The 16,303-nt window shown below is 38.2% G+C and overlaps 1 protein-coding gene across 4 annotated transcripts in view; it reads right to left on the reverse strand.

Annotated features, from left to right (window-relative positions):
* Positions 1-16,303, reverse strand: part of LOC133215137 (monocarboxylate transporter 2-like) — a 75,920-nt gene that overhangs the window by 49,610 nt on the left and 10,007 nt on the right. Inside the window, exons 1-2 of one of the 4 annotated variants that reach the window (XM_061358906.1) lie at positions 9,468-9,650; positions 3,136-3,220 (exon numbers count right to left, since the gene is read on the reverse strand). The exons of 1 other annotated variant lie outside the window; for it this stretch is intronic. The gene's annotated coding sequence lies outside the window, so the exon portion shown is untranslated. Of the gene's footprint in view, positions 1-3,135; positions 3,221-9,467; positions 9,651-16,303 lie in introns of those variants that run through there. 2 more of the 4 variants (XM_061358904.1, XM_061358907.1) reach the window with 2 other exon arrangements.

Here is a 16,303-nt window from a genome sequence, read left to right on the forward strand (position 1 = left end):
CAGGAGACCACTGCACATCCACAACAGACATATCTGAGATTTCTGGATAATTGCCAGAAGTCTAAAAATTCTGACCTGAAAACATTCACAGATGAGAAACAAGGATCTGCACATCAGTGTAGAAATATATTCTAGAGGCAGTAAACTAGGACATAACCCAAATGAAATGAAATACACAATTAACCCTTCCTCTGTCTATTCTAATAGTTTAGGTAATATTTATAAATTTCATCACTTTGTCATATAAATAAAAACAAATAGCATTTAGAAAGGATTATTTTTGTGCTTGTACATGTTTAAATTTCTTATCATTCTTTTTATGATGAGGAAAAAGAATCTTATTTAGAAATAACCTATTAATACAGAATTCACCAGGCAGCAATGCTGTCCACTTTCCAATTTCAAAACTAAAATATGGTTTTTAAGGAAATATGTGAAATTTCACCTTGATAATGCCAATGAAGAATTGCATCAGAGTATGTCATTTCCAAGACACTGGTTTATATGTAGCAAAATTAATTTTAAGCATGTCACATATGGTATGTAGTATTTTATGAAATGTGAGCAACAAGGCAACTAAAGCATTGGAAATTATGTCAAAGGAATAAAACCAAAACAGAACCAGTCTTAGTTTTATTCCACACTCCACACCTGAGAAATAACCTACATTTTACAAAACTTGTTGCAGGACATAAACTACAAAACCGTTTGCTACTACCTGACACGTGTAATTAATGATCCATCAAAAATGACAAGGAAGAATTTTTTATACTAACAGAGCAACATGCTGAACCACCCTCCGCTGGCTGAATCCAGATAAACGAACCAAGTCATGCCATACAATGTCAGGGAGTGAGTACAGTTTTCCTACTTGCATGGTATGCCTGTGACAAACACAGCCTTTGGTTTCCAACAACAGACATGCTGTTATTATGGCAACTGAAGAGGGTAATAAAAGAAAACTTGTGAAAATTACACGTGACAAAAGTTGAAAGCAGCAGTACATAATTGCTTCCCTGAAGCTGGGTCTACTGCTATTCTTCCAAGCATTTCCATGACTGTTATTCTGTACGTTACACTAATTCTGAAATAAAATACTTTTGATGCATCATGATATGCGCACAAGATATTAGATACTGAATTAAGAACTCCGTAAAGTAGGCCTTAAGCTAGAAGAATGTGTTGATATTTGATTATTATATCATGATAGGCTCCATCCATGATTGGAGGACTTCATCCTCCCTTGTAGAGCATAGGAAAGAAATAAAGTTGTTTTTTTATTCATAAAGATGCTAGAATTATCAAAACTAGTAAAAAGGGCTGTGTCCTTGAGATGTCCATGAAACAAAATTTTATTCCAATACCTGCTTAAATAGGTAAGGAACTTCTGGTTATTAATAGATGTGTGAATTTGATGGAAGAAAGAGAAATCAAACTGAAAATACAAATAATAATAATAATAATAAAAAAGATGTTTAAAACATTAACTTCATCATTAAAAAAATGTAAACAGAGGAAATGTGCTAATATAGCAACAGCCAACTGTGGTTTAATATTAAAGTAATGCAAAGTAAACTTTTTAACTTGCAATGCTGTCAGATTATTCCCTGATATCACCCCCCCAGAAATATTGTCTATGAAGATATGAGGATCCCCTGGAAATCTAGCACTTCTAATGTTGGATAAGCCTTTTCAGTTCTGAGCAGGCAAAATCACATTTGTACTGTCCCTACTGTGCAACAAAACAAAAGATCAAGAAGTGGCCAAATGTCCGTAGCTAAGCACTTCTGACTCATGCTGCAGGTTCAGAAAAATTCTCTTTCCAGTTCATTAGAGTCAACATATTTCAGAAATTATAATACTCACCACTAATAAATTAACAATCAATGCTCCGAAAGCAAGGTCAGTCACTGTCCTCACAAGAAATAAGGAAACAGTGGAAGTAAGCCTTTGTGTGAAAGAACACCTCTCTCTTACATGCCATTTTGAGATATTGCATTGAAATACCTCAGAGGACAAGATCTAGCTCACCAGTTTAAAAGTACCACCACACACATCAGCAATGTTTTTTTTGTCTGATACCCCTGTACTTATGGCCATCAGGATACAGACATTATGATAGTCTATACTTCCTGTGGACATTTCATGCATCTCATAGAAAGCCAGTACATCCATAGAGTTATAGAATCATAAAATGATTTGGGTTGGAAAAGATATTAAAATCATCTAGTTCACCCCTCATGCCATGGGCAGGGACACATCACAATAGACCATGTTACCCAAGGCTCTGTCCAACCTGGATGAACACCACCAGGGATGGAGCATTTACCACTTCTTTGGGTAACCTGTTCCAGTGCCTCACCACCCTAACAGGAAAGAACTTCCTTATATCTAACCTGAACTTCCCCTGTTTAAGTTTTAACCCATTACCCCTTGTCCTATCACTACAGTCCTAATGAAGAGGCCCTCCCCAGCATCCCTATAGACCCCTTTCAGATACTGGAAGGCTGCTATGAGGTCTCCATGCAGCCTTCTCTTTTCCAGGCTGAACAGCCCCGACTTTCTCAGCCTATCTTCATATGGGAGGTGCTCCAGTCCCCTGATCGTCCTCGTGGCCCTCCTCTGGACTTGTTCCAACAGTTCCATGTCCTTTTTATGTTGAGGACACCAGAACTGAACACAATACTCCAGGTGAGGTCTCACGAGAGCAGAGTAGAGGGGCAGGATCACCTCCTTTGACCTGCTGGTCATGCTCCTTTTGATGCAGCCCAGGATACGGTTGGCTTTCTGGGCTGCAAGCACACACTGAAGCCAACTCATGTTCATTTTCTCATCGACCAGCACCCCAAGTCCTTCTCCGCAGGGCTGCTCTGAATCTCTGCCCAATCTGTAGCTGTGCCTGGGATTGCCACAGACCAGGTGTAGGCCCTGGCATCTTTTCATGACACTGGCTTCTATTACCAGGTAACCACACAATGGGCTGTGTAACATCTAGAAATGCAGCTTTAATAATGCCTTGTTTGGAAACGGATATCATGACTGTATTTACATAGAGAAGAAAGAGATGAGAGGAAAAAAACAAACAAAAAAGCAGACTTACAAGAAAGAGAGAGGGAGAGAAAGAAAAAGTGATACCCAAGAGAGAAGAAAATAAAGTGTTCTTCATCGAATATTGGCAGACAAGGAAAAACAGTTTCAACTTCTTCACTGTTTCAGGTAGCTCAGAGGGAGAAATGAGGAATTTATATTTAGCTGAAGAAGTACACTTCCCTAGTGACATAAGCAAATTAATACATACCTACTTTTCTACAAACTTATGGTTGAATTGCCCTTCAGACACCTTTCTGTTAGAAATTAAATGTTCCTCAAGCATAGTTATCAACTGGTACACTAGCCTTTAGAAGCAATTTGGTGACTCAGCTTACAGGACAGTTTCAATAATGAAGGAAACTGCATTTCTGTCATTGATATATTTCATTGTGAGACGCATAAGGCTTCTATTTGTGAAGGATTTTCTTCTTCATTTTCTCTTCAAATCTCCTATTTCAACTCTACAATACCTGGCAAATCATTAACCCTACAGTATGATTTGATTACACAAAGGGCTAGCACTATTTTCCTCAGCTTATATCTACTGCTTGAATTACAGTAACTTCTATTTTGGAACTAATTATATTTTCCCATATTAACACATTGCAAAATGTCTCTGCTCTGTCAGTCTGTTTAACCAATATTACACAAGAATACTGGGCCCTTGAGCATAAAATTATGTATATTTGCATGACATTTTCTTCTCTTATTGCTATTGTACAAGTAATTCAGCTGCACTATGCAGCCAGATGTTAGTACATACTGTTGATCTACAACACTCTTGCCAAGTCAGGAATTCATATCCTGGGATCATTTTGAACAAGTAGATACTGAGGGACAGAAAGCAATGTATCTTACATGAAGGATTCAATGCATCCCATAAGGCTTTTCTATAGACTTTCCTAGAATTTCACAGAATCATAGAATCAACTAGGTTGGAAGAGACCTTTAAGATCATCAAGTCCAGCCTTTACCTCAGGACTGCCATATCCACCACTAAAGCAGGTCACTAAGGGCATCTACACGGTTTTTGAACACTTCCTGGGACAGTGATTCCACCACTGCCCTGGGCAGCCTGTTCCAATACCTGATCACATTCTCAGTGAAGAAATTTTTCCTAATGTATAGTCTAAACCACCCTTGGCACAGCCTGAGGCTGTTATCTCTTGTCTTATCACTTGCTACTTGGGAGGAGAGACCAACCCTCACCCCTCTACAACCTCCTTTCAGGTAGTTGTATAGGGTGATAAGGTCCTACCTGAGCCTCCTCTTCACCAGACTAAACAACCCCAGTTACCTCAGCTACTCCTCACAGGCCCTTCACCAGCTCCATTGCCCTTCTCTGGACCATCTTCAGCAACTCAGTATCTCTCTTGTGGCGAGGGCCACAGAATGGAACACAGTGTTTCCCAGCGCTGAGCACAGGGGGAAATTAACTCGTTAAATATTTTCATACATCATAGAAAATATTCCTCATAATTCAGAGATTTATTACTAAGCAAAAATTATTAATGTTTGTTTCAACGCTGTATTTCATTCTGACTGATACAAATTAGTTTCCTAATAATAGGTGAAGAGAGTTCATTACTAAATCAAAAATTCTGACTCTATGGAGTTACATTCCTGTTCACATCTTTTATTTCCAAGTCAGAAATAACTCATTTGGAATTTGAAATTGAGGACCTATCCGTAATTTTTATGTATTGCAATGATACTACAATTCAACTCATACTCTCTGAAAAGTCATGCAAAAAATAAGAAAGAATGAATTCAAGCCAGTTAAGACACATAAATTGACAAAAGCACTGAAATGGTTGTTTCATTATACCAGTATTTTAGTACAGTGATGGTCTACTTATGACTAGTGATTTAAAGTGTATGTAATGCCAAATATGGTTAAAATACCTTTCAAAGATTCCAGATTTGTCATTAGGTGGGATTTCATCTCTGTATTTCATTTATCTTTATTTCACTATTCAGTACCTTTATTTTAAATGCCTGGTTTGTGGAGATGAAGGTGTATAAAATAAAAAGTTGCTTCCTGCTCTCACTGCACTCACATCTTCTGATATGCAGAAGGTATAATTTTTCCCTCATTCAAATAGCTCTTTTCATATGTTGACTTCTACTCTTAAGATGAGTGGTTGTTATAAAACTATTTGGGGAGAAGGGATGTGGCTTTACCTCTCACAGCTTAAAGACTTCAGGATTTGAGTAGGTAAGCTCAGATAACCATGCCCCAAAAGATCTGATTCTCCTTCTTGTAGTCCCATCTCAATTATTCTAATCCACAAAACACCAAAAGGAAGGGTTTTTTTGGTTGCCTCTTATGGAATCTTGTTCGTGTTTGGGGCTCATGTGCATCATATTTTCTTCATCCCAGATACCTTCTCAGTCCTTTTGCCTTTCTACTGCACGTTTCAAGGTCTGACCTCACTCCATGTCTGCTGTCACTCCCTTTGTGAAAAGGGACAAAACCTAAGATGCTCAAAAAAGACTTTTCTTTCTCACAGATCAACTCTTCTAGTTTGCTTTTCTACCTCTTTCTCTCCACTTAGTGCACTACCAGTGCAGATTGCTTGAGTTGCACACCACCATCAGGCTGCCAGCTGAAATTATGACCTCAGGCTGAAGTTACATCCACCTGCCATTTACAATGTAGATTAGGTTTTTCTTCTGGGGCCTTAATTCAGATATCTTTGGGCAAAGGCTAGCCAGCAGCAGAGGCATGTGTGCAAGTTACCTCCTAACTTCTTCTGGGAGTGCTGGCTGCTGTGTATAGCCTGCCAAGGGCTTTCCTTCCATCAACAACCTGGGTACCCAGGCTGCACCAGCATGTCTCCATGTGCAGGCTGCAAAACAAACACACAAGCCAAAAAGGTTCATGCTATGTTATCTAATGAGTATCCCATTTGGCAATATCCATTCCTGCCATACTTCCTTCATGAATACCTGAGATTTACTGTCAACTAAGGCAAATGTTTCAGCTTTAATGAATCTGATAGCAATGAGCGAGAATTGAAAAATGAATTAACACTTCATATGGCCACCACAGACAGTTTCCTAGAATTAGGTGGAATACAGGAGAAGGCTATTCCCAGGAAATCTAAAAATGATGTAATATCAATTATATTAGACATTATTGTGCTTTATATTTTATATTTACATTACTCTTTTACATGACACATGCTACATAATATATATATAAATCATAAACCCTATATTGGAGTCCAAAATCTAATGTAAAAACACAAATGCATGTTTATAATCTTCATTATTATATAATTGGCACATATATGGCATATAGCTTTTTTTATCAGCACACATCACAGACGCTGACTTTTTTTGTCATTACAGAAGTGCATGAATTACTATTTACTGCTGCTAAACATACAATATTAATTTGCTGCAGTATAATGAAAGAATAGATTTTTAAATAGAAATCTGATAATGGAGATAGTTGAGTGTTTTTCAGGTTCCAGGATCTTCAGAACCAAACATCATATACGGCAATTTTATTTGAGGTTGATGACCAGTTCCATTTGTCATCTACAAAAAGTTGATTCCATCAGTTTTGTATTGTTTTGAATCACCAGATGGCACTTTTCCCTGCTCTAAAGACTTACCATCTGAGCGTGTAGGAGTTAGATCTGGGAGAAACATTGCCAGCTGAACTGAGATACTGTATAGATGTTGAGTGCTTCACCAGTAAAGAAGTACTTGTCTTATTTCAATCTCTCTCCTTAGCTGAAAATATTCCTTCCCAAATTAGTTGCTGTAGACAAGCTATGTCTACAGAAGTGGAAAAAAAAAGAATTTAAAATCCCCCACTTTTGTCAACACATATTCACTGCCCAGGGCCATTTTTTAAAGGCATTCTCTCACATTCCCCGCAGGACTATATTTATAGCTGCACTTCTAACTTGAATAAAAAAATATTGACAAAATGAAATAAAACTGTGTTGAAAAGATTCTCCACTTCTAAGTGCCATTATAATTGTGCTACTTCTATTCCTCTTATGTTCTTCAAGTAATTTCTCTCCCTTGTTTCCATGTGCAACCCACAAGGAGACAAAAAAAAAAAAAATCAGAAACGTATGCAGCTATAGCATGGCAAGAACTTTCAGTGAAGCACAATCATGATTCATTATCATCACATCATACTAATGGAGTACCTCAGTGGAAACACCATAAAGAAATGTTTAAACATCATGCAGTGATTGTTTTATAATATCTGTAACTACACTGCATACAGCTCTTTCCTGTTTTCTTCTGTTATGTGGGTCAAGCACAGTGCTTGCTTTCTCTGTGACTGGGGAGAAGAGACAGGCTCATTTGTTTCTTTTTCCCCTCAATTTCTTTCTACCTTCTAACTGTTTAAGGGGACAGGGAGTTGTACAGCTAAATCCATTTTGTGTAACAATCTGAAAAACAGTTTTTTAGGCCAGAAGTTAAATCTAAAGGAATTTTCATCATATTGAAACTTCACTAACATTGCATGCAGCGTCATGAAAAATTACTTTTTCTAACACGACTCCTTTTTGTAAGGATTCAGGGACCTCTCTTCCATTACTCTGTAGGAATACCTGTTAGTTCGTTCTATTTGTATTAACAGGGAAGTGACTGTTTTTATTGTTGAAGAGTTACCATAGCTAAGTTCTACATGAGGATGGGACTGGGTGAATATACACTGGGTCCCAGTCACTGGCGAAAACCAAAACAGTACTTTTTTTTTTGAGCTCACCAATATTTTTTTTCATAAATAATTTATGAATAACATTCCATTGAGAATCATAAAATAAGCAAATGCAAACTAGAAAAAAAAAAAAGGTGTAAAAATACCCATTGGAAATAAACATGAAAACTGTCAACACTAACCAGTTTTGTGATTTTTTTGTTTTGCAGTTTGACCCAGTTAAGTCCATACTATTACTGTGTGGTAAGACATTACAGTGCTTCTGTCATCAGAAGAGTTGTGAAGATGACAGCCAAAATTCTGGCCTCTAAGCCATCAGCCTGCTCTAGTGAAATCAAAGACAGCTTTGCACTCAGCTTTGAGCTCAGTAAGCAAAGAATTAAACCTTGAGGCTTTAAGGTTTGATAACAGGGATGGCAAAAGCACCAAAAATTACCAGGCTCTCTCTTATGAAATAAACTCAGTAAACTTTTCTCCAAAATATGTATAATCAGCGACTGCAAAACCACTAGTGCACTAACTATTGGCAAAACCGTTTAGGTTGGTTGGAGGTTTTAGAGGGGTTGTTATATATGAAAAGCAGAATTGGAAATTACTTTTGCATTTGCTTCAGTCAAAGGAATCTAATAAATTTTAAAGTGCCTACTGCTAAAAGGAGGCACAGGACACCCAGTTCTGAGGTTGAGAAAGTCTGAAACAGTTACTTGTGCCAGTGAAGTATACACCCACACTGCTGGCTTTAAAGCAACCCCTCATTCTTCATTATAAAAATCTATGGCAGTGTAGAAGAATCGGCTGTTTAAGTGCTCAGCAAGGCTGAACAGCCTTCATTCCATAGCTCGGTTTCATGCGGGCTTATGTTGTGGCTCTCCTCCCAAATCCTTATGAAAATAGGAAGTTTATCATCAAAGTCTGCCTTGAAAGCAAGACTGATATTCCATTTATAAATTATGTGTTACTTCAGAACAAATGGGATTAATTCTCCCTGTCAGCCCAGGCTGTAGTCTTCATTCCCATGCATGCTGCCACAGCAATCATCTACCTTGACTGTTGCCTCAGCTATGTCCAACTTGTCTTCAAATCTTCTCCTGCCCTCATTCATCTTTTTCCATATTAGCTGTGAGCTTCTTGAGCACCTTCAGACACTTCAAACACTTTGCTTTCACTCTTTTGCACTGTCCTATCGTTCCTCTAGCTCACACAGCCACAAAACCCCTTTCAGCACACCCTTTAACTGTGATGTACATTCCACATTCATCAGTCCCAAAATCTGACCTGAGCTACACTGATGCATCACTTTCTTTAAATTTTTTCTTTAGAAGATCCATCTTTGACCTCCATTTTCTCCGAAATGCTGGCAAAATACATGAACAAAAAATGTCAATCAAATCTATAAAGCCTGACGAGACTGGGGAGTGTCACCATTCAGTCATTAATCCTTTTTACAACTTTTTAGGAGTAGACAGAATATTCCTTCTTAAAAATGCTTCACACTCTTTTGTTTTTATATGCTAGGTAATCATTAAGAAGCCACTAGCAAATATTGTGCAACATGCAGCGGTGCGTTGACTTGTCTTGCATTTAATTAGTCAATTAGTTTTGCATGGATTATCACGATAATCTAAAACTACCTATTGCTACTATGTAAAGCTAAAAGGAAATAGGAAAAATTACACAGTACCTGGCAGAGAGCTGCTGTCCAAGACAATAATCTCAACTTGATAGATACAGAGCCAGTTCAGTCTGAACATTTAAAGACTCTCTGGAGACGTGATTGGCTGATTATCACACACGATGTTTAGACAGTTTATTTTGTGTGACCAATTGCCAAACCAACAAGCATCTCAAATTACTAAGGTGCAAGAGGTTATGGTGAAGCTCAACATTCAGAACACAATCCCACAGAGAGGTATCCTTGAATTTTTCCTTATCATCTTCAGTGACTACTTATATTTAAAATGAGCCTTTAAAGTGAGCGCTAATATCTGGGGACATCTGATATAGTTTGTGCCTAATGCCACAGGAGCTCAGCATGTACTGAGATGCTGGGTGTGAACCTCCTTTTAAAATGTATAGTAAGTTAAAATCAGCATTAATATGATTTTGTTCGACCAATTAAAAATGTAATAAAAATGCTCTAAAGATCATCAGCAAAAGCTTAAAAGCAAAATTGGAGGCACTCAGTGCAACTAACATGTTGCAGAAGTCTAATTTTTTTCTCATTTGAACAAAATTGTCCAGCAATTAACAGTAAATATGCAATTAACTTGGACTTTTTTAGACTGCTCCATTAACAGGCATAGTAAATACTGCATTAGGCTTTATGGAGTAATTAGAAACTTCTTTGTATTAATAAGCAATGGTATCCACTACATTATTAAAAAAGCTGCATTTGGCTGGAGAAAATGCAGAATTAGCTTCAGAGCCACAAAAATTATTTTCTTTTACTTCTTAAATTTTACAGAGAATTACCATTTCTGTATGGGAAAAAAGTGAATCATCTGCAATACGACAAAACGTGCATATATAAAAGGCAAGTTGTACCTTAGATCAGATCATAAATTCACTCAAGAATTATGACCAAAATGCTTTTATAAGTTCACATCAAAAGCCTTTCCTTTTTAACTGCAGAAGTGACCTTAACTACTTTGTTAGAAAAGCAAACAAAAAGGTATATGTGTCCTTACAATGCTTATTTTTCTCCAGTCTCACACACCATACTTGCCTTGACCCAATAAATGCTGGAAAGGATGAAACACATGGCCAAATGAAACGGGAAAGCATTCTGATGACTCAGGTTTAAAAACTTAAACGTTTTCTTGTCCAAGTTATTCACTGTGCAACTGATCTCAAAGCCTCAAAGCTCTTAAAAGTGCTTTGTTTGGGATTTCTAGGCAGTCTTTGGGACAGATTTTGTGGGCAAACTGCTGCTACTTTCACTGCCCACCACTTTGAATACTCACAGGGAAAGAAGCAGTTTTCTCAATGAATTTCTTAATTTATCTAAAAATATTGATGCTAATGATGATCTGCATTTCTAAGGCCTGTGACGATCTCACATGTAAATTGAGACAAGCTCCAGAACTACTGGAAGTGCACCCAACATGAGCACTGCTTAAAGAAAAAGTCCAGCATAATCATAAGAAAATATTATCATTTAATTGATCTCTGTAATGTCTAAAACTTTAATTTGAATCTGAAATGCTTCCTTCAGGAAGGATGAATTATACTGGAGGTAATACATTGCAGTGATACATAAGCCTCTAATGCCAAACTGTGGGGAGGACTATTCGCAAGTGTTCTCCTCAGCACTGAGGACAACGGCAGGAAGGGAACATGTTTGCTGACACAAGCACATAAGAAGAGGACCAAAAAGGAAGTAAACATGGGTTGCTGAACTCTGACAGAGACCCTGAGGTGACAACAATACTGTGTTTCCTATTATTGGAGAGAAATAGGAAGCCAGGCATTGTTAGTGCTGGACACCCTCTGTTAGATTTTGACAACTTGCGTCTGGTCCTGAGTACAGCTTCTCACATGTCAGAAAAGCTGCTCCCTCCCGCCGTGCCCTTCAGTGGCAAGGCTCTTCCTTCCACAGGATCCCCAACCCGCCCCAGCAGGGGAAGAGAAAATCACCTCTGGCCTCAAGATTGCTGCATCCATGAAAAGCAGCCACAGAAAGAGGGATTAACAGCAGGTACCACTGTGCTGTCCCTAAAAGGTGAGCCCACAGCTCTAGGGATGCTGACTGCATGACCAACACAAACAGGCACAGCACAGCAGCACCTTGGCATCATGGCAGCAGACCACAGCTGCCTTTTGTCCATCCACTTCAGAAAGCAAACACAAGGGCTTAAATCTGTGCCTACATCGAGGCTGATCTTCTGAATTCAGAGAACTGACCATCGGGTAGAAGGTCAGAGCTAATGCTAAAGAGTGCTTCTGAGTGACAGAGCTAATTGGCACAGGGCACGCCAGTGGCAGGCACTTGGCCTGCAGAGCACTGTCGGTTTGAACTTGACAAAAATAAAAGTTAATGCTGTCTTGGACCATTGTCTGTAAAAACATAGAAATACCAAGAGGGCTATTACTCAGCTCACCATATGAAACTAATCTGGCAGCGTATTTCGTGAATAATAATGGCAGTGGGTTTTTAAATATAACATGAATACAGCTACTGGAGAGATCCTCTGAGATAGCTGCGTAAATGTAGTTAACTTTAGTCCACCTTGCTGCCCACTCACATATAGACACATACTTAATTTAACTGTTTCTTCCTGGAAGAGTGCCAGACACCAGAAAAAGGCTAGGTTTTCCTCCAGGCTCCTGAGCTTAAATTGCTAAAATTGAAGTTCACCATAACCATTTAGTATGGATATCAATATGAACTTCAGCGCACATTTGCTACTCATTAACATCTGTTGCAGTACATTTGTTTATTAATAGACACTTAAAGAATAATCTCTTTTGCAGACAACCAATTGATATCGTTAACATTACAGCACATTTTTTTCCTTCAGTCACAAACCAAGGATATTGATTTTCTTGAAAGAATGCTTTATGTTAGTAGTGGCAATGGCAATAGTACTTAAAGCTACAGAGCGTTTTGGTTTGGGGGTTAGGTCACAAACTGTTTTCTGCTGGTGTGATTTTATAATTTGTCTAATCCCCTGCAACACCTCAGATATTGGGCAACAATCTCCATTTCTCCTGTTTTCTTACTAGCATTCAACATTTTAGGGAAGATTTAAGTTTGTAATCAAAGCTCTGCAAGATATTCTTTAGCTTACACATGATTTGTGACTTCTGATTTAAAGGAGGAATGCATCACAGCCGTATTTAGATATCAACACATATCTGCATGTGATATGGATACCTATGCTCCGCTTATAGGCAATGGGCAGAAATGAACTTCTGGTACATATCTCCCTAACCTGTTTTTGACATCTAAGCTGTAATGACATCATATGTGGCCTACAAGTGCTTATATCTCTCCATGATATAAAGGGAGTCTAGATAAGCTGCTCAATCGTATACTTGTGCTACTGAACTCTGCATTTTGATGAACCCAGCCCTATATCTTGGTATTGCTGGGGCTGAAAATAGACACCGAGTTCCTTATTCCAGTCCAATGTTTTTAAACCTTAAATGTTTTGGAACAGGTAGGAGGAGGGGTTTCATGTTTGTTTATTTGACTTTTACAAAATAAGAAAGTGAAAAATACATGTTCTGGATTCTAAACATGTTCTTTTTGTCTTTGAAATAGATCCGCATCTTAACAGCATAGTGTTGAAATCTGAAATTTTGCAATCTTTTCTGTACTGCTGAGACAAATATATTCAGTTCAGCTGAGTAACGAGTCTCTGAAAAGCATGTGCTGCAATGCCCATATTTTGTTACTGTGTTTGTAAAATGTGCAACTCAGTATTGTTGCACTACAAACACTTTTATGGCTATCACGCTGCACAGGAGAAAATTTATGGAAGGTACAGATCAACTATGTCATGCTGCATGTACATACCACAGAAAACTAATACTATCCTTTTTGAAAGTAAATCTTCAAGGCTTCTATAGCAAAAGCAAATATCTGTCTTGATAGACAAAAAGCAGTGACAAATCTCTTAAATGCAATTTTAATTCACAATTTACTTAAGTAAGTCACTGCATAAACCATCCAATTAAAACCTGCAACAAAACTCAGTTCCTTACAGAGCAACCTAGAGGGCAGCTTACCTTATGTAAAAACTGGACAGTTGCCCAGAGATGCAGAATTGAAGGGGCAGCATTTTTAGAGCAAATTCACAACTACACTGATTAAATTGCTAATAAGACATTAATTTTTATAGCACATAAATATTTTGCCTTATATCTTTCTGGATTTTTGTAAGGCTGTATTCCGTAATAGCCAAATATGTGGCATTCTAAAATTCTATAAAAATGCATGGTATTAAAGATGATTTCTTGCAAATGTTAGAGTAGTGGCAGCAGAACACATTTTACTGAAGTCAGGAAAGGAGATAGGGCTGTCTCTGATGATGCAGATGTGCATCAGGGACTGCTCAAAACTGACCATAGAAACAGTAGCTTTACCAGAGATACTGAGAAGTATTTTTGAATAATTCCATCAAGAATTCCATACTAGATCTGTCTGCAGAAAATAAAGGCAATATTGATTTAAAACTATTCTCTGTGAATTATTTAAAATGTATCATCATTCAGGCATAAAGATTTTTTTTACTTACATAACTGCAGATACACAAGAGCTCGAGTAATATGATATGCCATAGGGCGTGCCAGTGCACAAGTCTGAGTGTGTTAGGAATGAAGAAAATGCCAATCTGAAAGGTATGTTGCATATCACATTGCCCAACATGCAGCATTCTGGGCTGGTTCTTGCCTTATTCTCCTGTAAACACTCTCTGCAGTTGTTAGAATCAAGGCATTGTTAGGAGTGAATGGCGAAGACTACAAGACACCATGGACAAACAATGGCAGGACCAGATCTGCTGTACCTGGGCAATATGAAACACAGAGATTTTCCCACCTTTCTCCAAAATGGCAATAACTCTCTCTTCTACACCACCTTCCAAAATAAGCCAGACACATTGGTGGGTTAAAAACTGCCTGTGCACAAGTTGCAAGTACACAGGCTAAAGAGAAGTATCAGTAGGCTCTTTCTCACCACCTGTAGCTTACAATTTATTGCAATGGCACTGTGATGAACACACATGCTCCCCCATCGATCCCTTGGTCTGTCCACCCTCCCCAGTGGCAAGTGTGGCTTCAGCCCACTCCATGGGAATGCTCACTGCCCTACCTCCCCTCTTCCTCTCTAATCCCCAACCTCTTCAAAGGCTGGTAGTCTCATCCCTCTTACTTTACCAGCTCTAGTAACTCAAAAACATACCAGCATACTAAGTCCAAGGTAAGGAAAAACTACTCTATAACTGACTCAAGGTTTATTCACCACAAGTTTGATATTTCATGTTTTCCCTGGTGCCCGGATTTCCTTTCAGTCATTCTCACTATATTGTGTTTAAATGTATCTATGTAAAGATATAGGTAATTGAACACAAAATAAAAGAATGCAACAGAGGGAACAGGATGCTATGAAGACATTGTAAAATATAAGTAAAAAGGAAAATGAGCTTGAATGAGTGGCACTACAGCCTGTACTGGCATCTTAATTTTTAACGGTATACAACTTGTGAAAGCCTGTAACTCTTAGCTCTAACTTAAAAAAAAAAAAAATACTTGCAGTTGCATAATTATTATGTTGAGCAAAAATTGTTTCCAGCCTCTAAAAAACTGCAAGATGGTCTCCAGCTTGAAAGTTTATGATTTACGTACAGATATATAAATTGCCAAATAATGTGTTATATTTTTTGGAGGTGCACTCAGCTTTTCAGCCAGATTTAGACCATGATTAAGGAAGGCATTTAAAATGAGTAAGCAATAAATGTAGGTGAATATTATAGTGGGAATATGACAGTTGTACTTGGGTATATATTACTTGAGCATATAGGCACAGTGAGACAAATACTCAGCAACTGATAAAGTGATTTTGTTTAAAGACAAGAAGGAGATATAACCCACAGTGATTAAAGGGTGTAGTATAATATCTTTCTATTTTGCCTAGAGGGACAACTATGCTGGCAGAAGCTTTCACCCCTGAGGGATCAATTCTTGGCTGTAGCTTCTACCAGGGTAAAGCAGGTTTATTTTTATGGGCAGAAATCCACACAAATCCTGCCAACTGAGGCTCCTCAGGAGACAGATAAATTTCATGCAACTCCCATCTGGCCTGAATACCAGGACAGCAGCAACTTTCCGTTACCGCTCACTTTTCTTTTTTGCTCTCTGGACTAACCAACTTCTTTCTAGCCACCCTATTTGAGATTAAACATCACTTTTAGCTACCACAGGTAAAAGATTCAGATCAATGTGCAGGTTCAATGTGGCTCTACAGCAGCTATTTTGTGCATGCATGTTTTTTTAAAGATGGTAATCTCAGAAGTAACACAAAATGCCTCTCAAAAGTCAACCCATGGCTCACAACAGAATCGCTCAATCTGCTCTAATGCTTATGCTGCATTTTAGCATTGAAATTAAAGCCAGTGCTCTGACAGCACTGTGCGTTCTCTCCAGTCTGAGGCACTGGGGGGTTTTTAGGTATCTCATGCTACCATGGCTTTCCTCAAAAGCAGAGCAAAAAATGAGTTGCTGGATTGCTGGACTGCCTGAGAATTAAAGTCCAGCAGCCTGGCAACTTGTATCATGTACTTTTCTTTCTTTCTCTGCTTTCAGGACCTTGCATCTTCTCACTGCTGTCACCAACCTTCTTACTCCTGCTTAAAGAATCATTGCAACACCCTTCAAGACAAGAAATTACCAATTCTCTGAAGGAAAAAAAAAAAAAATAGTCAGAAAAACTTTTTCCATGAGCTTTTTTCCTTTTAGGACAAGAGATAGTCTCTTGTGATTCCCATTTGCTGTAGAAAGTAGGCGTCCCACTTC

The sequence above is a fragment of the Neopsephotus bourkii genome, unplaced genomic scaffold (assembly GCF_033783945.1).
Source record: "Neopsephotus bourkii isolate Nb327-2 ecotype Australia unplaced genomic scaffold, CSIRO-AGI_Nbou_v1 NB_956, whole genome shotgun sequence".
Taxonomy (NCBI): Eukaryota; Metazoa; Chordata; class Aves; order Psittaciformes; family Psittacidae; genus Neopsephotus; species Neopsephotus bourkii.